Here is a 26,422-nt window from a genome sequence, read left to right as displayed (position 1 = left end):
AGAATCCCAGGGACGGGGGAGCCTGGTGGGCGGCCCTCTATGGGGTCGCACGGAGTCGGACATGACTGAGGTGACTTAGCAGCAGCAGCATATTCTTCAGTTCAGTTCAGTCACTCAGTCGTGTCCGACTCTCCGCGACCCTATGAATCACAGCACGCCAGGCCTCCCTGTCCATCACCAACTCCCAGAGTTCACTCAAACTCATGTCCACAGAGTCGGTGATGCCATCCAGCCATCTCTTTCTCGGTCGTCCCCTTCTCCTCCCGCCCTCAACCTTTCCCAGCATCAGAGTCTTTTCCAGTGAGTCAACTCGTCGCATGAGGTGGCCTAAGTATTGCAGTTTCAGCTTTAGCATCAGTCCTTCCAATGAACACCCAGGCTTGATCTCCTTTAGAATGGACTGGTTGGATCTCCTTGCAGTCCAAGGGACTCTCAAGAGTCTTCTCCAGCACCACAGTTCAAAAGCATCAATTCTTCAGCAATCAGCTTTCTTCACAGTCCAACTCTCACATCCATACATGACCACGGGAAAAACTATAGCCTTGACTAGAAGGACCTTGGTTGGCAAAGTAATGTCTCTGCTTTTTGTGACCAACCTAAATAGTATATCTGATTATCTCCTGTGTAAATGGAATTGCTCTTATTCTGCTCAAATGTTGTATTGTTCAGGTGAGATTTTCTCTCACCTCCTAGTATAAAATTACCATCAGCATCCTTTCTCCAACACCATTCTCCCCTCCAACTGGCTTTATTTTTCTCTATAGCAGTTATCGCTGAGGAAGGCTTTCATATCTCTACTTGCTATTCTTTGGAACTCTGCATTCAGATGCTTATATCTTTCCTTTTCTCCTTTGCTTTTCACTTCTCTTCTTTTCACAGCTATTTGTAAGGCCTCCTCAGACAGTCATTTTGCTTTTTTGCATTTCTTTTCCATGGGGATGGTCTTGGTCCCTGTCTCCTGTACAATGTCACGAACCTCCGTCCAGAGTTCATCAGGCACTCGATCTATCAGATCTTGTCCCTTAAATCTATTCCTCACTTCCACTGTATAATCATAAGGGATTTGATTTAGGTCATACCTGAATGGTCTAGTGGTTTTCCCTACTTTCTTCAATTTAAGTCTGAATTTGGCAATAAGGAGTTCATGACCTGAGCCACAGTCAGCTCCTGGTCTTGTTTTTGCTAACTGTATACAGCTTCTCCATCTTTGGCTGCAAAGAATATAATCAATCTGATTTCGGTGTTGACCATCTGGTGATGTCCATGTGTAGAGTCTTCTCTTGTGTTGTTGGAAGAGGGTGTTTCCTATGCCCAGTGCATTCTCTTGACAAAACTCTATTAGCCTTTGCCCTGCTTCATTCCGTGCTCCAAGGCCAAATTTGCCTGTTACTCCAGGTGTTTCTTGACGATTGCATCCAAGTACTGCATTTCAGACTCTTTTGTTGACCATGATGGCTACTCCATTTCTTCTAAAGGATTCCTGCCCACAGTAGTAGATAGAATGGTCATCTGAGTTAAATTCACCCATTCCAGTCCATTTTAATTCACCGATTCCTAGAATGTCTATGTTCACTCTTGCCATCTCCTGTTTGACCACTTCCAATTTGCCTTGATTCAAGGACCTAACATTCCAGGTTCCTATGCAATATTGCTCTTTACAGCACCGGACCTTGCTTCTATCACTGGTCACATCCACAACTGGGTATTGCCTTTGCTTTTGCTCCATCCCTTTATTCCTTCTAGAGTTATTTCTCCTCTGTTCTCCAGCATACTGGGCACCTACCGACCTGGGGAATTCCTCATTCACTATCCTATCATTTTGCCCTAGACGCAAGAGACACCGGCCCCGGTGGCGCAGACACGAGAGACGCTGGCCACGGGGCAACTGACCAGGCAAAGAGGCGGCTGTGAGGAGCTACCCTACGCCTAAGGCCAAGGCCGGCGGCCGAGAGGTGCTACCCAGTGTCCAGTAGTTGGTGGCTGCTTGGGCGCAGGAGGGCCTAGAGGAGATACTCCACATTCAAGGTCAGGAGGGGTGGCCTTGCGGAGATACCCCTCATCCAAGGCAAGGTGCACTGGCTGCGCTTTCTTGGAACAGCTGTGAAGAGATATCCCACACCCAAGGTAACAGAAACCCAAATAAGACGGTAGGTATTGCGAAGGGGCATCAGAGGGAAGACACACTGCAATCATAATCACAGGAAACTAGTCGATCTGATCACATGGACCACAGCCAAATGTGGTCCACTGGAGAAGGGAATGGCAAACCACTTCAGTATACTTGCCTTGAGAACCCCATGAACAGTATCAAAGCATATTCTTAGAAGGAGGTTTTTAGAAAAAGTTAGTTTATGGCTACCTTTTAAACATTTGTTGGAAATTCAAATTTTAGACACTTTTTTCTGACATTATCATTAATTATAGAAAAATAATATAACATTTGTTATACATATTATAACATGTTATACTATATATTATAATGTATATAAAATATGTCATTATATACACAACAAACTCAATAATGCTTCAATTATACAATTTAGGTGTTTCTAGGAAAATTTGAAGGATCTCTCAACTTTTGACACTATTTTTGTTGTTGTTAATGTTCATTATTTCCCTTTCTATAAATCCTGATACAACAACTTCCCTTACGGAATAAGCATCATTTTGAAGAACTTTCCTATTACAATTTGGACCATTATGATTCATTAAAATGTTCTTAATTGACTTACAAGTTAAACAAGGTAAAACAGTTCCAAACAACAAAATGCAAACAAATGAAAAAATATCCTTCAGTTCAGTCGCTCAGTTGTGTCCGACTCTTTGAGAACCCATGAATCACAGCACGCCAGGCCTCCCTGCCCATCACCAATTCCCGGAGTTCACTCAAACTCATGTCCATCAAGTCGGTGATGCCATCCAGCCATCTCATTCTCTGTCGTCCCCTTCTCCTCCTGCCCCCAATCCCTCCCAGCATCAGAGTCTTTTCCAGTGAGTCAACTCTTCGCATGAGGTGGCCAAAGTATTGGAGTTTCAGCTTTAGCATCAGTCCTTCCAATGAACACCCAGGACTGATCTCCCTTAGAATGGACTGGCTGAATCTCCTTGCAGTCCAAGGAACTCTCAAGAGTATTCTCCAACACCACAGTTCAAAAGCATCAATTCTTCGGCGATCAGTTTTATTCACATCTATACATGACCACTGGAAAAATCATAGCCTTTACTAGATGGACCTTGGTTGGCAAAGTAATGCCTCTGCTTTTTAATATGCTGTCCAGGTTGGTCATAACTTTCCTTCCAAGGAGTAAGCGTCTTTTAATTTTATGGCTTAAAAATATGTAAATGACACTTTGCCTCTGGAATAAAATAATTTAGAAGGAAAATTTGACCTACTTTTGTTGTGGTAATTTTTCTTTTATCATTATTTTTGAATTTTTGTTGGCCTGAAATAGTCACATAATTAAACTGTATTCCTAGAATAATTTGGATTAAATTTAGTACACAGATTCTAAAACATATATTGCTAAAAAGAGTAGTTTCAAATAATGAACAGGATTTATGGGAAAGGATAAAATTGGGAAGTTTTTCATAAATATTCTGCCAGTTTGGAATAATTTTATAGAGTTATAATAGGAAATACAAAATAAGTGTTTTAGAAATTAAACAAGTAAGGTTACTCAGTCGGTAAAGAATCTGCCTGCCTTGTAAATTCCATGGATGCAGGAGCCTGGTGGGCTACAGTCCATGTGGTTGCAAAGAGTCAACACGACTGAGCGACTTCTCACAACCATAAATGACTCCTGGGAAGACCGTAGCCTTGACAATAAGGACCTCTGTGGGCAAAGTAATATTTCTGCTTTTCAACATACTGTCTAGGTTTGTCATCACTTTCCTGCAAGGAAATAACTGTCTTCTGATTTCATGGCTGCAGTAACCATCTGCAGTTATTGTGGAGCCCAAGAAGAGGAAATTTTAGTGTAGCCTAAAATCAAATAAGTAAGTCACTTGATGAGTAATTTAGCTTCTGGCTTCTCAGCTACTTGGTCTTCCAAGAATATCATCCTATCAAAGGCTGCCTTTTTATTGACAAGTCTGTTGATTTCCTAATTAATATACAACTCTTGTACTGGTTATTACTACAGGAGATATAATTTTAATGTTTCTATGTTCAATAATTTTATCAACACTAAAATTTCCTACTGTTTGAATGACTCTAACTATAGGGAATATATAGGAATGTATATTCCTTAATAAATGCAGGAAAACATTATTAATGTTAACAAACCAAAGAAAATAGATGTTCCATATGCTATTTCATTTTACTTCCAAAGAAAAAGAGAACAAACAAAACAAAGAAAAATATTTAAAGTAATTCATAGATAAAGCAACCCAGCAGATGCTAGTTGTTTGGGGTTGAAAAAAACATACAGAAAGCAAATAATTACAAAACCCTCATATTCTAGTTTTTTTTTTTTTTTAATGCAGAATGTTGGATTATTACATCAAATTCTACATTTTATTGTGGTATTCTTCGATTCCTAAATGATTTTTTGGCAGACATTTGACCGATTTAGTGCTAAAAAGGTCTGTGTGTGTTGAAAAATGTAAATGTCATATATTCACATTACACAAGCACACCTGGACCCAAATTCCAGTTTCTAACATCTTTTTCCAAAGAGAGGAACCAAAGCCCCTTACAGACCTGGCTAATTCCAGAATTAAGCACGAAATACTTGATTAGCCTAGACTATCTTACAGCACAAGAAAGTAAGGAAATGCTTAAACACACACACCAACGAAGGAAAATACCCCAAAATCAACTGAAAGGGCTTCCAGTGGCCAAGCTACAATAATTTGAACACAAAAATACAAAAGAGTACTGGACAATAACACAAAGCTTAAAATACATCCACAAGTCTGTGTTTATATAAATAAATTATTGAATAAAACAATACAGGAGAAGAGACAAATCTCTCATATAAAAGAATCCAACATTTATACAGATGCTCCACCCACAAGAAGTGGAGCACAACTCCACACTTCTTAAGTGTGAGGTATGCATTGTGGTGTATTTTCAACCAGTATAATATGGAAAGGGAGAAAATATAACCTGACAAAGAAGAAATTGTATTTTTAGGTCTGTCATAGCTTTTCTTCCAAAGAGCAAGTGTCTTCTAATTACATGGATGCAGTCACCATCCACAGTGATTTTGGAGCACAAAGAAATAAACTCTGTCACTATTTCCAATTTTTCCCCACCTACTTGCCATGATGTTATAGGACTGGATGTCTTGATCACAGTTTTTTAAATGTTGAACTTTAAGCCAGCTTTTACACTCTCCTCTTTCATCAAGATGCTCTTCAGTTCCTCTTTGATTTCTGCCATTAGAGTAATATCACCTGCATATTTGAGGTTATTGCTATTTCTCCAGGCAATCTTGATCCAGTTTTTGATTCATCCAGCCTGGCATTTCCCATGATGCACTCTGCATATAAATTAAATAAGCAGGGTGACAATATACAGCTTTCATGTATTCCTTTTCCAATTTTTTGCATATAAATTAAATAATCAGGGTGACAATATACAGCCTTCATGTATTCCTTTTCCAATTTTTAACCTGTTGTTCCAAGTCTGGTTTTAAACGTTGCTTCTTGTCCTGCATACAGGTTTCTCAGGAGATAGGTAAGGTGGTCTGGCATTCCTATCTCTTGAATAATTCTCCACAGTTTGTTGTAATCCACACAGTTAAAAGCTTTAGTGTAGTCAATAAAGCAGAAGTAGATGTTTTACTTAACTCCCATGTTTCTCTATGATTCGGCAAAGGTTGGCAATTTGGTCTCTGCTTACCCTGTCTTTTCTAAATATCAGCTTGTACATCTGGAAGTTATCAGTTCACATACTGCTGAAGCCCAGCTTGAAATATTTTGAGCATTACCGTGCTAGCATGTAAAATGAGGGCAATTGCACTGTAGTTTGATCATTCTTGGCATTGTCCTTCTTTGGGACTGGACAATTTCCAGTCCTGTGGCCACTGATGAGTTTTCCAACTTTGCTAACATAATGACAGTGAAAGTCGCTAACCCTGTCCCTTGTCCAGGGGATCAACCCAACCCAGGGATCAAACGTCCACTTGACTTCACATACCAGGATGTCTGACTCTAGGTTAGAGACCATATCATCATCACTACAGTGTCAATAAGATCTTTCTTTGTACATTACTTCTCTGTATTTTTATCAGCTCTTCTTAATCTCTTCCACTCCTATTAGGTCCTTGCTGTTTCTGTCGTATTTTGTGCCCATATTTACAGGAAATGTTCCCTTGTTATCTCCAATTTCCTTGAAGAGATTTCTAGTCTTCCCCTTTCCATTGTTTTCCTCTATTTCTTTGCATTGATCACTTAAGATGGCTTTCTTATCTCTCCTTGCTATTCTCTGAAACTCTGTGTTCATTTGGGTGTATCTTTCCCTTTCTCTTTTGCACCATCTTATTTTCTCATCTATCTGCAAGGCCTCGTCAGACAATCACTTTGCCTTCTTGCTTTTTTTTCCTTTGGGATGGTTTTAGTCACCACTACCTGTACAATGTTATGAATCTCTATCCATAGCTCTTCAGGCACTCTGCCAGATCTAATCATTTGAATCTATTTATCACCTGCACTGTATAATCATAAGAGATTTAATATAGACTATACCTGAAAGGCCTAGTGGTTTTCCCTACTTTCTTCAATTTAAGCCTGTATTTTGCAATAAAGAACTGATGATCTGAGCCACAGTCAGCTCCAGGTTTTTTGGGATTTTTATGTTTTATTTTGCTGACTTTACAGAGCTTCTACGTTTTCGGCTGCAAAGAATATAATCAATCTGATTTTCATGTTGACCACCGGGTGATGTCCATGTGTAGAGTCGTCTCTAATATTATTGTTTGCTATGATCCGTTTGTTCTCTTGGCAAAACTCTGTTAGTCTTTGCCCTGCATCATTACGTACTCCTCAGAGAAGGCAATGGCAAGTCACTCCAGTACTCTTGCCTAGAAAATCCCATGGATGGAGCAACCTGGTAGGCTGCAGTCCGTGGGGTCGCTAAGGGTCAGACACGACTGAGCGACTTCACTTTCACTTTTCACTTTCACACATTGGAGAAGGAAATGGCAACCCACTCCAGTGTTCTTGCTTAGAGAATCCCAGGGACGGGGGAGCCTGGTGGGCTTCCATCTATGGGGTCACACAGAGTCGGACACGACTGAAGTAACAGCAGCAGCAGCAGGCCAAACTTGCCTGTTACTCCAGGTATCTCTTTGACTTCGTACCTTTGCATTCCATTTCCCTATGATGAAAAGAATGTCTCAAACTAGGGTCTTGAAAGTCTTCACAGAATCATTTAACTTCAGCTTCGTTGGCATTACTGGTTGGGGCATAGTCTTGGATTACTGTGATGGTGAATGCTTTGCCTTCGAAATGAATTGAGATAATTCTGTCATTTTTTTTTTTTTGGAGGCAAATTACTTTACATTAATATATTGGTTGGTTTTGCCATACATTGACACGAATCTGCCCCGGATGTACATGTGTCTCCCCGCTTGAACCCCCCTCCCCCCTCCCTCTTAAAAAATATCCTCCCTCCAGGTCATCCCCGTGCACCAGCCCCAAGCATCCTGTGTCATGCGTCGAACCTGGACTGGTGATTCATTTCACATATGATAATATACATGCTACAATGCCATTCTCTCAAATCATCCCACCTTCACCTTCTCCCACAGAGTCCCAAAGACTGTTCTATACACCTATGTCTCTTTTGCTGTCTCGTATACAGGGTTAAGGTTACCATCTTTCTAAATTCCATATATATGCGTTAGTGTGCTGTATTGATATTTTTCTTTCAGGCTGACTTCACTCTGTATAATAGGCTCCAATTTCATCCACCTCATTAGAACTGATTCAAATGCATTCTTTTTGATGGCTGAAAAATACTCCATTGTGTATATGTACCAAAGCTTTCTTATCCATTCATCTGCAGAAGGACATCTAGGTTGCTTCAATGTCCTCGCTATTATAAACAGTGCTGCGATGAACATTGGAGTACATGTGTCTCTTTCAATTCTGGTTTCCTCGGTGTATATGCCCAGGAGGGCGATTGCTGGATCATATGACAGTTCTATTTCCAGTTTTTTAAGGAATCCCCACACTGTTCTCCATAGTGGCTGAACTAGTTTGCATTCCCACCAACAGTGTAAGAGGGTTCCCTTTTCTCCACACCCTCTCCAGCATTTATTGCATGTAGACTTTTGAATAGCAGCCATTCTGACTGGTGTGAAATGGTATCTCATTGTGGTTTTGATTTGCATTTCTCTGTGAGGGATGCTGAGCGTTTTTTCATGTGTTTGTTAGCGATCTTTATGTCTTCTTTGAAGAAATGTCTGTTTAGTTCTTTGGCCCATTTTTTGATTGGGTCGTTTATTTTTCTGGACTTGAGCTGCAGGAGCTGCTTGTATATTTTGGAGATTAATTATTTTTAAGTTGTTTCATTTGCTATTAATTTCTCCCATTCTGAAGGCTGCCTTTTCACCTTGCTTAGTTTCCTTTGCTGTGCAGAAGCTTTTGATTGTAATTAGGTCCCATTTGTTTATTTTTGCTTTTATTTCCAATATTCTGGGAGGTGGGTCATGGAGGATCCTGCTGTGATTTATGTCGGAGAGTGTTTTGCCTATGTTCTCCTATAGGAGTTTTATAGTTTCTGGTCTTACATTTAGATCTTTAATCCGTTTTGAGTTTATTTTTGTGTATGGTGTTAGAAAGTGACCGAGTTTCATTCTTTTACAAGTGGCTGACCAGTTTTTCCAGCACCACTTATTGAAGAGACTGTCTTTTCTCCATTTTATATTCTTGCCTCCTTGGTAAAGATAAGGTGTCCATAGGTGCGTGGATTTACCTCTAGGCTTTCTATTTTGTTCCATTGATCTTTATTTCTGTCTTTATGCCAGTACCATACTGTCTTGATGACTGTGGCTTTGTAGTAGAGCCTGAAGTCCGGTAGGTTGATTCCCCCAGTTCCATTCTTCTTCCTCAAGATTGTTTTGGCTATTCGAGGTTTTTTGTATTTCCATACAAATTGTGAGATTATTTGTTCTAGTTCTGTGAAAAATATCGTTGGTAGCTTTATAGGGATTGCATTGAATGTATAAATTATTTTGGGTAGTATACTCATTTTCACAATATTTATTCTTCCAATCCACGAACATGGTATATTTCTCCATCTATTAGTGTCCTCTGATTACTTTCACTAGTGTTTTATAGTTTTCTATGTACAAGTCTTTTGTTTCCTTAGGTAGATATATTCCTAAGTACTTAATTCTTTTCGTTGCAACAGTGAATGGAATAGTTTCCTTAATTTCTCTACTTTCTCATTATTAGTGTATAGGAATGCAAGGGATTTCTGTGTGTTGGTTTTATATCCTGCAACTTTACTGTATTCATTGATTAGCTCTAGTAGTTTTCTGGTAGAGTCTCTAGGGTTTTCTGTGTAGAGGATCATGTCATCAGCGAATAGTGAAACTTTTACTTCTTCTTTTCCAATTTGGATTCTTTTTATGTATTTTTCTGCTCTGATTGCTGTAGCCAAACTTCCAGAACTATGTTGAATAGTAGTGATGAGAGTGGGCACTCTTGTCTTGTTCCTGACTTTAGGGGAAATGCTTTCAGTTTTTCACCATTAAGGATAATGTTTGCTGTGTGTTTGTCATATATAGCTTTTATTATGTTGAGGTTTGTCCCTTCTATTCCCACTTTCTGGAGGGTTTTTATCATAAATGGATGTTGAATTTTGTCATAGGCTTTCTCTGCATCTATTGCGATAATCATATGATTTTTATTTTTCAGTTTGCTAATGTGGTGTATTATGTTGATTGATTTGCAGATATTGAAGAATCCTTGCATTCCTGGGATAAAGCCCACTTGGTCATGATATATGATCTTCTTAATGTGTTGTTGGATTCTGATTGCTAGAATTTTGTTAAGGATTTTTGCATCTATGTTCATCAGTGACATTGGCCTGTAGTTTTCTTTTTGAGGGGAGTCTTTACCAGGTTTTGGGATTAGGGTGATTGTGGCCTCATAGAATGAGTTTAGAAGTTTCCCTTCCTCAGCAATTTTCTGGAAGAGTTTGAGCAGAATAGGTGTTAGCTCTTCTCTAAATTTTTGGTAGAATTCAGCTGTGAAGCCGTCTGGACCCGGGCTTTCATTTGCTGGAAGATTTCTGACTACAGCCTCTAATTCTGTGCTTGTGATGGGTCTGTTCAGATTTTCTATTTCTTCCTGGTTCAGTTTTAGAAGGTTGTACTTTTATAGGAATTTGTCCATTTCTTCCAAGTTATTCATTTTATTGCCATATAATTGCTGATAGTATTCTCTAATAATCCTTTGTATTTCTGTGTTGTTGGTTGAGATCTCTCCATTTTCATTTCTAATTTTATTGATTTGGTTCTTCTCCCTGTTTCTTGATGAGTCTGGCTAGTGGTTTGTCAATTTTATTTACCTTCTCAAAGAACCAGCTTTTGGCTTTGTTGATTTTTGCTATAGTTTCTTTTGTTTCTTTTGCATTTATTTCTGCCCTAATTTTTACGATTTCTTTCCTTCTACTAACCCTGGGGTTCTTCATTTCTTCCTTTTCTAGTTGCTTTAGATGTAGAGTTAGGTTATTTAGTTGACTTTTTTCTTGTTTTTTGAGGTGTGCCTTTATTGCTATGAACTTTCCCCTTAACGCTGATTTTACAGTGTCCCAGAGGTTTTGGGTTTTTGTGTTTTCATTTTCATTAATTTCTATGCATATTTTGATTTCTCTTTTGATTTCTTCTATGTTCATTATTCAGCAGCGTGTTGTTCAGCCTCCATATGTTGGCATTTTTAATCGTTTTTCTCCTGTAATTGAGGTCTAATCTTACTGAATTGTGGTCAGAAAACATGCTTGGAATGATTTCAATTTTTTTGAATTTACCAAGGCTAGATTTATGGCCCAGGATGTGATCTATCCTGCAAAAGATTCCATGTGCACTTGAGAAAAAGGTGAAATTCATTGTTTTGGGGTGAAATGTCCTATAGATATCTATTAGGTCTAACTGGTCTATTGTATCATTTAAAGTTTGTTTCTCCTTGGTAATTTTCTGTTTAGTTGATCTATCCATAGGTGTAAGTGGGGTATTAAAGTCTCCCACTATTATTGTGTTATTTTTAATTTCGCATTTCATATTTGTTAGTAATTGTCTTACATATTGTGGTGCTCCTATGTTGGGTGCATAAATATTTATAATTGTTATATATTCTTCTTGGATTGATCCTTTGATCATTATGTAGTTTCCTGCTTTGTCTCTTTTCACAGCCTTTGTTTTAAAATCTATTTTATCTGATATGAGTATTGCTACTCCTGCTTTCTTTTGGTCTCTGTTTGCATGGAATGTCTTTTTCCAGCCCTTCACTTTCAGTATGTTTGTGCCCCTCGTTTTGAGGTGGGTCTCTTGTAGACAACATATATGGGGGTCTTGTTTTTGTATCCATTCAGTCAGCCTTTGTCTTTTGGTTGGGGCATTCAACCCACTTACTTTTAAGGTGATTATTCATAAGTATGCTCCCGTTGCCATTTTCTTTATTGTTTCGGGTTCGAGTTTATATACCCTTTCTGTGTATCCTGTCTAGAGAAGATCCTTTAGTATTTGTTGGAGAGCTAGTTTGGTGATGCTGAATTCTCTCAGCTTTGCTTGTCTGTAAAGCTTTAGATTTCTCCTTCATATTTGAATGAGATCCTTGCTGGGTACAGGAATCTGGGCTGTAGGTTCCTTTCTTTCATCTCTTTAAGTATGTCTTGCCATTCCCTCCTGGCCTGAAGAGTCTCTATTGAAAGATCAGCTGTTATCCTTATGGGGATCCCCTTGTGAGTTATTTGTTGCTTTTCCCTTGCTGCTTTTAATATTTTTTCTTTGTGTTTGATCTTTGTTAATTTGATTAATAGGTGCCTTGTGGTATTTCACCTTGGGTTTATCCTGTTAGGGACTCTCTGGGTTTCGTGGATTTGGGTGATTATTTCCTTCCCCATTTTACGGAAAATTTCAACTATTATCTCCTCAAGTATTCTCTCATGGTCCTTCTTTTTGTCTTATTCTTCTGGGACTCCTATGATTCGAATGTTGGGGCGTTTAACACTGTCCCAGAGGTCTCTAATATTGTCCTCATTTATTTTCATTCATTTTTCTTTTTCCGTCTCTGTTTCATTTATTTCTACAATTCTATCTTCTAACTCGCTTAACCTGTCTTCTGCCTCCGTTATTCTACTGTTTGTTCCCTCAAGAGCGTTTCTGATCTCATCTATTACATTATTCATTGTATTTCCTCTAAATCCTTATTAAACATTTTTTCCTTATTCTCAATCCTTTTCTCTAATTTATCTGTAACTCCATTTTGCTTTCAAGATTTTGAATCATTTTCACAATTAAAATTCGAAATTCTTTATCAGGTAGGTTCCATATGTCTTCCTCTTTTGTTTGTGTTGGTGGGCATTTATCCTGTTCCTTTACTTGCTGGGTATATCTCTGCCTCTTCGTCTTGCTTATATTGCTGTGCTTGGGGTGGCCGTTCCATCCTCTGGCAGTTTGTGGAGTTCTCTTTATTATGTAGTTACCTCGTTGTGTGTGGGGTTGGATGGGTGACTTGTCAAGGTTTCCTTGTTTGGGAAGCTTGTGTCGGTGTTCTGGTGGGTGGAGCTGAATTTCTTCTCTCTGATCCGTGGGGAGGGAGGAACACTGCTAACAAATATCACTGGCGTCTGTGGGGAGTGCTCGCAGTGTCTCGACTACTCTGGGAATGCTCCCGCTCGTGGTGTGTGTGTTTTCCCTGTTTATGCTGCTCAGGCTCTGGGTTGCTCTGCTGGGAGCTGTCCGCGCCCAGTGCTGGGTTGCATGCACTTTCCAGGTCTGAGCGGCTCAGGTTCAGGTCCTTGGGTACTCCACAGAGGCGCAGACTTGGCTGGTTCTGTGTTTTGTGCCTTCCCCGGTCCGAGTAGCTCAGGTGACCAGGCGTTTGGCAAGCACGGTCGCTGGGACTTTTCGCCTCCCCAGTCCCTGCCACTCAGTTTTCTGCGTGCACAACCGGCGCACTTTCTCAGGCAGATATCGACCGGCCGGAACCCGAGAAGTCTTGGTTAGCAAGGAAGCCGACCTGCAGCCTGGTATGGGAAGCCTCTCTGGGGCCGCGGCTGCCCCTTCTGGCGCTGGCCACCCTCCCTGCCTGTCCCGGGGGGCTGGGGGATGGGTCGCCAGCAGCCAGCTCGCTCTGCTCTGTCCTTTGTTCTATGAGCGAGGCTGACGGAGTCTAAGTTTGGGGATTTTCGCTGCAGTCTGCTTAGCTCCTATTAGCCTTCTCAGCTTGCCCTCGGGGCATTCGCCCCGGTCCTCTCTCTAAGCACCGCCTCCCTGCCCAGCCCCCGCCTGCTAGTGGGGGGTGAGGGCGTCTGCGCCGCTTCTCCGCTGAGAGTTTCCTCTGGGCACTTAAGTCTGTGGGTTTTAATTATTTATGTCTTTTTTCTCCCAGTTATGTGGCCCTCTGAGGTTCCAAGGCTATCCACAGACTTGCCCGTGTTTCCAGGTGTTTGGAAACTTCTTTTTTTTTTTTTAAGCCTCCCTTCCCAGGACGGAGCTCCGTCCCTCCCTCTTTTGTCTCTCTTTTTATCTGTTATATTATTTCCTACCTCCTTTCGAAGACTATGGGCTGCTTTTCTGGGTGCCTGAGGTCCTCTGCCGGTATTCAGAAGTTGTTTTGTGGGATTCACTCAGCGTTCAAATGTTCTTTTGCTGATTTTGTGGGGGAGATAGTGGTCGCCCCATCCTATTCCTCCACCATCTTCCCGTGCTCCCCCAATTCTGTCATTTTTGAGATTGCACCTGAGTACAGCTTTTCAGACTCTTTTGTTGACTATGAGGTACTCCATTTCTTCTAGGGATGTTTTTCCATAGTAGTAGAAACAATGATTATCTGAATTAAACTTGCCCGTTCCTGTCCATTTTAGTTCACGGCTAAAATGCCAATGTTCACTCTGGCCATCTCCTGTTTCACCATGTCCTATTTACCTTGATTCATGAACATAAGATCCCAGGTTCCTATGCACTAGTGCTCTTTAGAGCATTTAAGTTATATACCCTTAATATGAGATAAAGGCATTTTCACTTAACTCTATGGTTTTTATCCCCCAAAACTATAAACTCAGTTTAATCATTAGAGAGTAAAAGATGGGACAAATTCCAATAGAGAGGCATCCAACAAAATATCTTGACAGTGGTACTCAAGGTAATCTTTAAAAACAGGAAGTCAGAAAAACTGTCACAGACAAGAAAAGCCTAAGGAAACTTTACAACTAAATGTCATATAGAATCCTAGACTGAACCCTGGAACACAAAACAGACTGAGAAAACAAGAAAATCTGAATTTAGTTGGTGATTATATATTAATCTAGGTTCTTTGGGACAATGTACCATATTCATATAGTGTGGTGATTTACACTATTATCAATATAAATGATGTGAGATATATGGGCGTTCTCAAAATATATCCATCCTTTTACTGCAAATCTAAAACTGTTCTGAAAAAACACTTAAGAAAATAGCAGGAAAAAAAAAACACTTCTACTTAATTAACCACATAAAATGATTTCTAAACCTTGTAATATTATGTCGTTCAGTTCAGTCACGCAGTTGTGTCCAACTCTTTGCAACCCCATGGACTGTAGCACACCAGGCCTCTCTGTCCATCACCAACTTCGGGAGTTTACTCAAACTCATGTCCATTGAGTTGGTAACGCCATCCAATCATCTCATCCTCTGTTGTCCCCTCCTCCCATCTTCAATCTCTCCCAGCATCAGGGTCTTTTCCAATGAGTCGGTTCTTCACATCAGGTGGCCAAAGTATTGGAGTATCAGCTTCAACATCAGTCCTTCCAATGGATATTCAGGACTGACTGCATTTAGGATAGACTGGTTGGATCACCTTGCAGTCCAAGACTCTCAAGAATCTTCTCCAACACCACAGTTCAAAAGCATCAATTCTTAAAAACTCAGCTTTCTTTATAGTCCAACTCTCACATCCATACATGACCACTGGAAAAACCATAGCCTTGACTAGACAGACTTTTGTTGGCAAAGTCTCTACTTTTTAATATGCTGTCTAGGTTGATCATAACTTTCCTCCCAAGTAGCAAGCGTCTTTTAATTTCATGCCTGCAGGCAGTCACCATCTGCAGTGATTTTGGAGCCCAAAAAATAAAGTTGGCCAGTTTCCGCTGTTTCCCCATCTATTTGCCATGAAGTAATGGGACCAGATGCCATGATCTTAGTTTTCTGAATGTTGAGTTTTACGCCAACTTTTTCACTCTCTTTCACTTTCATCAAGAGGCTCTTTAGTTCCTCTTAGCTTTCTGCCATAAGGATGGTGTCATCTGCATATCTGAGATTATTGATATTTCTCCCAGCAATCTTGACTCCAGCTTCATCCAGTCCAGCATTTCTCATGATGTACACTGCATGTAAGTTAAATAAGCAGGGTGACAATACACAGCCTTGACATATTCCTTTCCCAGTTTAGAACCAGTCTGTTGTTCCATGCCTAGTTCTAACTGTTGCTTCTTGACCTACATACAGATTTCTCAGGAGGCAGGTCCAGGTGGTCTGGTATTCCAATCTTTTTAACAATTTTCCATAGCTTGTTGTGATCCACACAGTCAAAGTCTTTGTTATAGTCGGTAAAGCAGAAATAGATTATTTTCTGGAACTCTCTCACTTTTTTGATGATCCAACGGATTTTGGCAATTTGATATCTGGTTCCTCTGCCTTTTCAAAATCCAGCCTTAACATCTGAAAGTTCACGGCTCACATACCCTTAAGTCTGGCTTGGAGAATTTTGAGCATTACTTTGGTAGCATGTGACATAAGTACAATTGTGCGCTAATTTGAACATTCTTTTTGGCATTGCCTTTTTTAGGACTGGAATGAAAACTGACTTTTTCCAGTCCTGTGTCCACTGCTGATTCTTCCAAATTTACTGGCATATTGTTATGCCATTAATAAATAATAAATACAATCATATTTTAATTAAAGTTCATATGGGGAATTAGAATAAAAATGCTGAAATTTAGCTATGATTTATATTCTCCATTTTCTTGTTAATAAAATAATTATGGTCAAATTATAAAATGATAGATTATATTCTTAATAAGTTGATATGATTTATCCCTTATTTTCCACCTGTTTGGCAAGAAAATCACATAAATCTTATAAACATGGAACATTCCAATTCAAATATTAGTTTACAAGAGAGGTATTTAGAACTAGTTACGGCAGAAAGTGAAGAGGAACTCAAAAGCCTCTTGATGAAGTGAAAGAGGAGAGTGAAAAGGTTCGCTTGAAGCTCAACATTCAGAAAACAAAGATCATGGCATCTGGTCCCATCACTTCATGGAAAATAGATGGAAAAACAGTGGAAACAGTGTCAGACTTTATTATTTTGGGCTCCAAAATCACTGCAGATGCTGATTGCAGCCAGGAAATTAAAAGACGCTTACTCCTTGGAAGGAAAGTTATGACCAACCTTGATAGTATATTAAAAAGCAGAGACATTACTTTGCCAACCAAGGTCCGTCTAGTCAAGGCTATGGTTTTTCCCGTGGTCATGTATGGATTTGAGAGTTGGACTGTGAAGAAAGCTGATCTCCGAAGAATTGATGCTTTTGAATTGTGGTACTAGAAAAGACTCTTGAGAGTCCCTTGGACTGCAAGGAGATCCAACCAATCCATTCTAAAGGAGATCAATCCTGGGTGTTCATTGGAAGGACTGATGCTAAAGCTGAAACTCCAATACTCTGGCCACCTCATGCGACGAGTTGACTCACTGGAAAAGACTCTGATGCTGGGAAAGGTTGGGGGCGGGAGGAGAAGGGGACGACGGACAATGAGATGGCTGGATGGCATCACCGACTCTGTGGACATGAGTTTGAGTGAACTCTGGGAGTTTTTGATGGACAGGGAGGACTGGCGTGCTGTGATTCATGGGGTCGCCGAGAGTCAGACACGACTGAGTGACTGAACTGAACTGAACATTAAATGGGAGTTCTGTAGTTCCCACTCTGGGTATCAGAACCACAATAAACAGCATGTGAGATTAAATTGTAAGTATTTGCATTATATAATAGTTATTTTCTAATACTGCACAAACAAAATATTTAAGCATACCAATTTTTCAATAAGTATAGTCTATCATAAATATCACAATATCATCTTAAAGCTCTTTAAAGTTTGCACATAACTGGCACTCACATGATCTCATTTGCTATAATTTTAACACTCTGAGATTCAGAGTAATTTCTGTAATACCCATTTTGTTGACAAAAAAACCATTGCCTAGAAATTAAGTGATAGGATTGAGTTACATATTTAGTAAGTGATAGTGTTTTGACTAAACCCAAATCTTCCAACTTAAAGTATTTTGAATCTTTCCTCTGTTCTACTTTATGTTTCCTTTGATATCTCACAGAAACTTGGGTAATCACTGTCAACAGCACAGTACATTAGGCACTCGTGGGATTCCACAGTGTGACTTTAATGAAAGCAAATGAAACTGGGCAGGTTTAGCTGGTAACATCATCATTTTTAATAGCATTTTGGAAAATTTAATAACTTTATATTTTGATCTTTGCATGTATAATTATGATCATTTCATGTTTATCTTCATTCTGTTTTTCTCTGGCTTCCCTTGTAGCTCAGCTGGTGAAGACTCTGCCCACAATGTGGGAGACCTAGGTTCGATGCCTGTGTTGGGAAGATGCCCTGGAGACAGGAAGGGCTACCCACTCCAGTATTCTGCTTTTTTCTATATGAACAAGACTAAATTTTATTCTGCTGCTGCTGCTGCTAAGTTATTTCAGTCGTGTCCGACTCTGTGTGACCCCACAGACGGAAGCCCACCAGGCTCCCCCGTCCCTGGGATTCTCCAGGCAAGAACACTGGAGTGGGTTGCCAGTTCCTTCTCCAATGTGTGAAAGTGAAAAGTGAAGTCGCTCAGTCGTTTCCGACCCTTAGCGACCCCACGGACTGCAGCCTACCAGGCTCCTCCATCCCTGGGATTTTCCAGGCAAGAGTACTGGAGTGGCTTGCCATTACCTTCTCCGAAATTTTATTCTATTACCATCTTAATTAAGAATTCCAATTCATTCTATATAACATTAATTATAAACTTCTTATACTATCTTCACATTTACAAGCATAGAATTTATTGACAAAATGTTAATATTCAAACTTTATTTCCCCTCACCTTCCTAAAAGCTTAATTTATAACATCTTTTTTCTAGATTTCTACTTATTTATTCTCCTATAATCAATAATCATCCACATAAGGCAAGTCCCTTTGTTCTCTGTTCCAAACTGTTTTTGCTAATTCTGACAGACAATTGTGGCATTTCCTTAGTGGAAGTTAGAGAGTGGTGGAGGTGAAGGAGAAATCTCTTTCTGCCACTGCTGGAAAGAAATGTTGATGCTTGCTATTACTCTTAACTGAAGTCTAGAAAATCACATATTCCTATATTCCTAAAACCCCTCAAGATGATTGTGGATGGTTCACTGTGTATTAAGTCGTTCAGTCATGCCGGATTCTTTGTGATCCCATGGGGTGTTTCCCACAAGACTCCTCCATCCATGTGATTCTCCAGGCAAGAATACTGGGTTGCCATTTCCTTCTCCAATGGTCACCGTGTCTTCCATGAAAGAATGCAATCCAGTATCTTTTTATTCAAAAAATTATTCCATTCGTTAAAGTAACTTTGATGTTACTGACTTTGTGATTCTTTTCTGAGGCTGCCTTCAGCCTTTCCCAGTCCCACCCCAGGGAGAGGAGGCATGGCGCCACCTTGAGGGTGCGCCCTTCAATTTAGGGGTGGAATTTGGCTTTGAGACAACAGTGATAGTTACAGGCCAAATCCTATTCTTCCATTAAAATTATCCCAAATGTAACCCTCAATAAGGAGGATCACCTCTCAGTCTAAGTCACTCGCTTTGATTGTTAGTTCCATAATTTCCACAGAATCACATTATCATACATTCCTATCTGGCTACATTTGCATGCTGCCTAATATAACCTGCCTTCTCACTTATTGCCAGAAAATTGAGAATATCCTTCATTTATCACAAATTCCTCTGATCTAACCAGGCACATAAACAACAATTTACTTACCATTAAATTCAATATTGAAGACAATCGCAATATTTGGGGAGTAAAATTAAAATAAAATTATCAATACACTGAAAAATAACTGTGGCAGGAATTTGGGTCTGGAAATCCCGAGCAAAGAACCAAATTTTTTAAAGCTAAAAATAACTACCTTTATCCCTAGTGTACCTTACTGCATATGCTCACCTGCTTTATTTTTTAAAAATACCATTTATTGTTTTTAGCATAGTATATACTTTAATTTCTCATTGAACCAGTCTATCATTGCCAGAATACACTTTCCATGACTACAATAATGGACTATATAACTACAATAAATATTAATTATTTTGTATCACTGCTATTTACGAGGTACCTAGAATTGTGTTCAGTACCCAGCAGATTCTCAATAATTAACATACATTAAATAAATTATTAATGAAAGAAAAGTTTCCTTTCTGATCTTTCCTTATTTATAGAAACCGCTGGACAACCAGCCCCAAATTGAAGCAATTGCCTTTATCCTTTCCCAATGCTTCCAGGGATTAAATCATAACTTTTCTATAATTTTTAGGTTGAACTTAAACACACACACACACAAGAGTAATTCTTCTTTTAGACTTACATCTCCTTGATTATCTATTAACTGGTCTATAAGAGATATGGTCTTTCTCAGCATGTAAGACATATCCTTGCACTAGTAGATGCTCCATTTTTTAAACTGTTTTCAAGACTTGCATGAAGGACACAGGCAAATCTAGCAGTCATTCTCAGGCAATTTTTTAGAATTTGTTTAAAACATTCATTTAGAAAACACCAGTGAGGAGAAAGAATCTATGCGAAATTAATTACAAGCTGACTTGAATTTTTAAGACACTGTATTTTGGATAATGAACCAAACATATAATTCTCATATGCATAATTAGAAATTGATTTATTGATATCCCTTATAATTACTTTTGGCAAAGAATAAAATGACCTTTAAAAGAGTTATTAACCAAAAACACAGGAAATGATTTCAATTTAGACATGCTTTTTATTTAGATTTATATTTAGAAATGGTCTGTATTTAGAGAAGTATACTTAGACAGACACCACCAATTCTGTACAGTAAAATGCAGGAATGTGTTTCTTACTAGTCTTGAAAAAAGATGGCGCATCCGCAAAAGTAAATGAGAACTCGTGTGTACAGATCTACACTGATATCAGCCTTTCTTCTGTTGAAATACAACTGCTTTACAATGTTGTGTTAGTTTCTGTTGTACAACAACATGAATCAGCCATATTCATACACATATCTACTCCCTCTTAATAAATTCAACAATATCATTATTTTTCAATTAGTCCCTCAGTACATTAGAATTCTGTTACATAAATGACAAAACATAACTCCTCTAACTACCCAAATAATGAGGGGACTTTCTATTATATATATTATTCAAAAATACTAATGTGATGCTTTCATTGTATGTTACATTTATTTCACTAAGTTATTTTAATGTAGGTGACACTTTATAAATCACCTATATGATATAAAACTTAGTAACTAAGTCAGATGACAAAATAAAACAGTGTTAAGATGTCTGATCTACTGGGAATGTATTATTGACTTTGTTTCAGTGGGACTATAAAATTAAAGGTAACTGAGCAATGAGGGGTTTATGGTCTTGTAGGGAATAACAAAGAAACCATAACACTTGTTAGCCTTAGCAGTAATTAAATAATTTGTCATTAAAGGGAATAATGATGAGAAGGCAGAGAAGAAAAAGTCATTGCAAAAAGAAATATTAGCTTCTGTATATTAAAAAGGAGAAAGGCAAAGGAAATATAAATTCAAAAAATGTGAGGAATGACCTTAACCTGGAGTTTAAATTCAATCTAAAAAAATCAAATACAATAGGATGTAATCTATGGAAGATTTGGGAGATGGAGAAAGAAAGAATGGTTCAAGTTGGGGCAAGCGCCATGGGGTTTCCATAGGCAAGAAATATCATTTCAGCCTCAGGCATTTTGAACCAACATCCAAGTAAAGAAAGAAAATCTAAGGTCACTTAGGTATATTATTAAAGTTTTGAGAAGGAACTGCCAAAAATTTCTGATGACTTGGGTATAAAGATACTGTCTAATATTTGTTATAAATTGGAGATTAGTATTGTGAAATGCAGGTTGCATCTCAATCTATAATTACATGCAGAGCTTGAGTGATGATAGTAAGCAGAAAATATTTTGAATAAGCACTTTTTAACTATATAATTAATAACTATAAATCTAGCAAGAAAATGTTACATTAATTATCATTATTAGATCTAGTTTCAAGATTATCTAGTAAATTTCTTTTTTAATTTTTAAAATTAACTTAAAACAAAATTAATTTATTTTTAATTGGAGGATGATTGCTTTACAATACTGTAAAGCAAAATACTGGCTTCTGCCATATATTAACATGAATCAGTCATAGGTATACATACATCCCCTCCCTCCCACCTCCCACCACATCCTACCCCTTAGGTTATTACAGAGTACCAAATTTGAGCTTCGTGCATCATACAGTAAATTTCTACTGGCTATCTAATTTTACATATGGCAGTATATATATTTGAATGCTACTCTCTCAATTCATCTTTTTTCCCGTATCCACAAGTCTATTCTCTACGTACATGTCTCCACTGCTGCTCTGCAAAGAGGTTCATCAGTACCATCTTTCAAGATTCCATATATATGTGTTAATATATGATATTTTTCCCTCTTTCTGAGTTACTTCACTCTGTATAATAGGTTATAGGTTCACCTACCGTCCTAGAACTGAGTCAAACACATTCCTTTCTTATGGCCAAGTAATATTCCACTGTATATATGTACCACTACTTCTTTATCCATTTATCTGTCAATGGGCATCAAGGATGCTTCCATGTCCTAGTTATTGTAAACAGTGCAGTAATGAACAGTGGGGTGCAGATGTCTTTTTCAAATATGGTTTCCTAAGGGTCTATGCCCTGTAGTGGGATTACTGGGTCATATGGTAGTTTTAATACTAGTTTATTTTTTTTAAGGCATTTCTATCACAATTGCCTCATCTCACATGCTAGTAAAGATATGCTCAAAATTCTCCAAGCCAGGCTTCAGCAATACGTGAACCGTGAACTTCCAGAGGTTTAAGCTGGTTTTAGAAAAGGCAGATGAACCAGAGATCAAATTGCCAACATCCGCTGGATCACAGAAAAATCAAGAGAGTTCCAGAAAAACATCAATTTCTGCCTCAATGACTATGCCAAAGCCTTTCACTGTGTGGATCACAATACACTGAGGAAAATTCTGAAAGAGATGGGAATACCAGACAACCTGATCTACCTCTTGAGAAACCTATATGCAGGGCAGGAAGCAACAGTTAGAACTGGGCATGCAACAACGGGCTGGTTGCAAATAGGAAAAGAAGTATGGTTGTATATTGTCACCCTACTTATTTAACTTATACGCAGAGTACATCATGAGAAACGATGGGCTGAAAGAAGCACAAGTTGGAATCAAGATTGCCAGGAGAAGTATCAATAACCTCAGATATGCAAATAACACCACCCTTATGGCAGAAAGTGAAGAGGAACTAAAAAGACTCTAGATGAAAGTGAAAGAGGAGAGTGAAAAGGTTGGCTTGAAGCTCAAAATACAGAAAACTAAGATCATGGCATCTGGTCCCAACACTTCATGGGAAATAGATGGAGAAACAGTGGAACAGTGTCAGACTTTAACTTTGGGGGCTCCAAAATCACTTCAGATGCTGCTTGCAGCCATGAAATTAAAAGACACTTACTCCTTGGAAGGAAAGTTATGACCAACCTAGATAGCATATTAAAAAGCAGAGACATTACTTTGCCAACAAAGGTCCGTCTAGTCAAGGCTATGATATTTCCAGTGGTCATGTATGGACATGAGAGTTGGACTGTGAAGAAAGCTGGTAGCCGAAGAATTGATGCTTTTGAACTGTGGTGCTGGAGAAGACCTTTGAGAGTCCCTTGGACTGCAAGGAGATCCAACCAGTCCATTCTAAAGGAGATCAATCCTGGGTGTTCATTGGAAGGACTGATGCTAAAGCTGAAACTGCAATACTTTGGCCACCTCATGCAATGAGTTGACTCACTGGAAAAGACTCTGATGCTTTGAGGGATTTGGGGACGGGAGGAGAAGGGGACGACAGAGAATGAGATGGCTGGATGGCATCACAGACTCGATGGACATGAGTTTGAGTGAACTCCGGGAGTTGGTGATAACCAGGGAGGGTGGCGTGCTGTGATTCATGGGGTTGCAAAGAGTCGGACACGACTGAGTGACTGAACTAAACTGAACTGAACAATATTCCTACCAACTATCCAAACTGTGCTAATAGTATCTACACCACTGCAGCCTAGAAGTGCATATATTAACCTTAGGTTAACAAGAATTGCTCTTCACTATGTACTACAGTATAAGTCATTCTTCTAATTGCCTTATATATGTAAAGGATCATCCTTGGAAGAACTCTGAAAAAATATTAATGTCCTTATTTTTCAGATAAGGAACCAGAGGCAGAAAAATATGGAGTGAATTGTCCAAAGGCACACAGAATCAAATGGAAGTTTAGGAAGTTTGGGTTTAGAACTCTGGTCTTAACCATTATATTTTATTGCCTCCTACTAAATTACGAGGGGGCTTCCCAGGTGGTGGCTCAATTGTAAAGAAACCGCCTGCCAAGCAGGAGGCACAGGTTTAATCCCTGGGTCTTGAAGATCCTATACAGAAGGAAATGACAACCCATCCCAGTATTCTTGTCTGGGAGATCCCATGGACAGAGCCGCCTGGTGGGCTACTAGGGGTTGCAAAGAGTCAAACACAATGTAACGACTAAACAACAAGTTACCAGGAGCACAAAGCATAGTATTTGCTTCAATTTTCTACTGGATTTCAGAATATACAAAAGATATAATGAGATATAGAATTATGAAGATTTAAGAGAAACACAGAAGAACTGTACAAAAAAGATCTTCACGAACAAGATAGTCATGATAACGTGATCACTGACCTAGAGCCAGACATCTTGGAATGTAAAGTCAAGTGGGCCTTAGAAAGCATCACTACGAACAAAGCTAGTGGAGGTGATGGAATTCCAGTTGAGCTATTTCAAATCTTGAAAGATGATGCTGTGAAAGTGCTGCACTCAGTATGCCAGCAAATTTGGAAAACTCAGCAGTGGCCACAGGACTGGAAAAGTTCAGTCTTCATTCCAATCCCAAAGAGCAATGCCAAAGAATGCTCAAACTACCGCACAATTGCACTCATCTCACACGCTAGAAAAGTCATGCTCAAAATTCTCCAAGCCAGGCTTCAGCAATATGTGAACCTTGAACTCCCAGATGTTCAAGAAGGTTTCAGAAAAGGCAGAGGCACCAGAGATCAAATTGCCAACATCCGCTGGATCATAGAGAAAGCAAGAGAGTTCCAGAAACCATCTATTTCTGCTTCATTGACTATGCCAAAGCCTTTGACTGTGTCGATCACAATAAACTGTGGAACATTCTGAAAAGAGATGGGAATACCAGACCACCTGACCTGCCTCTTGAGAAACCTGTATGCAGGTCAGGAAGCAACAGTCAGAACTGTACATGGAAGAACAGACTGGTTCCAAATAGGAAAAGGAGTACGTCAAGGCTGTATATTGTCACCTTGCTTATTTAACTTATATGCAGAATACATCATGAGGAACACTAGGCTTGAAGAAGCACAAGCTGGAATCAAGATTGCCGGGAGAAATATCAATAACCTCAGATATACAGATGACACTACCCTTATGGCAGAAAGTGAAGAGGAACTCAAAAGCCTCTTGATGAAAGTGAAAGAGGAGAGTGAAAAGTTTCGCTTGAAGCTCAACATTCAGAAAACAAAGATCATGGCATCTGGTCCCATCACTTCATGGGAAATAGATGGGAAAACAGTGGAAACAGTGTCAGACTTTATTTTTTTGGGTTCCAAAATCACTGCAGATGCTGACTGCAGCCAGGAAATTAAAAGACGCTTACTCCTTGGAAGGAAAGTTATGACCAACTAAGATAGTATATTAAAAAGCAGAGACATTACTTTGCCAACCAAGGTCCATCTAGTCAAGGCAATGGTTTTTCCTGTGGTCATGTATGGATGTGAGAGTTGGACTGTGAAGAAAGCTGATCGCTGAAGAATTGATGCTTTTGAACTGTGGTGCTGGAAAAGACTCTAGAGAGTCCCTTGGACTGCAAGGAGATCCAACCAGTCCATTCTAAAGATCAATCCTGGGTTCATTGAAAGGACTGATGCTAAAGCTGAAACTGCAATAATTTGGCCACCTCATGCGACGAGTTGACTCACTGGAAAAGACTCTGATGCTAGGAAAGTTTGGGGGCAGGAAGAGAAGTTGACGACAGACACTGAGATGGCTGGATGACATCACCAACTCTGTGGACATGAATTTGAGTGAACTCTGGGTGTTGGTGATGGATAGGGAGGCCAGGCATGCTATGATTCGTTGGGTCGCAAAGAGTCGGACACGACTGAGCGACTGAACTGAACTGAACTCATGTATTATTAAAATATTTCTAAATTTCCAGTTGGGCAAATCATTCCCACATTTAAATTGCAAATTTCTAATCAAGGTGATGTTAAGAGTTGACATATGAAAACCCAACTGCATATCAACATGATAACAATATGTGTATACACACATCCATATGCACGCACACAAACATAAAAACAATGCCCCTAAATAATGGAAATGAGCAAAACCAGATCTTAATAAAAATTGACTTATACAAAGAGTAAATAACCTGAATTGTGTGTTGTGTGTGTTTGTGGAAATGCAAATACATGGATAGTTCTATATACATAAACATACAACATAAAGCTTTCAATATATACTCCGAAAACTGGGAATATACTTTCAGTTCAGTTCAGTCACTCAGTCATGACTGACTCTTTGTGACCCCATGAATCACAGCACGCCAGGGCTCCCTGTCCATCACCAACTCCCAGAGTTCACTCAAACTCATGTCCATCGAGTCGGTGATGCCATCCAGCCATCTCATTCTCTGTCGTCCCCTTCTCCTCCCGCCCCCAATCCTTCCCAGCATCAGAGTCTTTTCCAGTGAGTCAACTCGTCGCATGAGGTGGCCAAAGTATTGGAGTTTCAGCTTTAGCATCAATC

This window comes from Moschus berezovskii, chromosome 4, assembly GCF_049115385.1.
Source record: "Moschus berezovskii isolate FMDL1 chromosome 4, NW_MosBer_1.0, whole genome shotgun sequence".
Lineage (NCBI taxonomy): Eukaryota > Metazoa > Chordata > Mammalia > Artiodactyla > Moschidae > Moschus > Moschus berezovskii.
The sequence above is the reverse complement of the archived record's forward strand: the minus strand, read 5'-3'. Positions refer to the sequence as shown.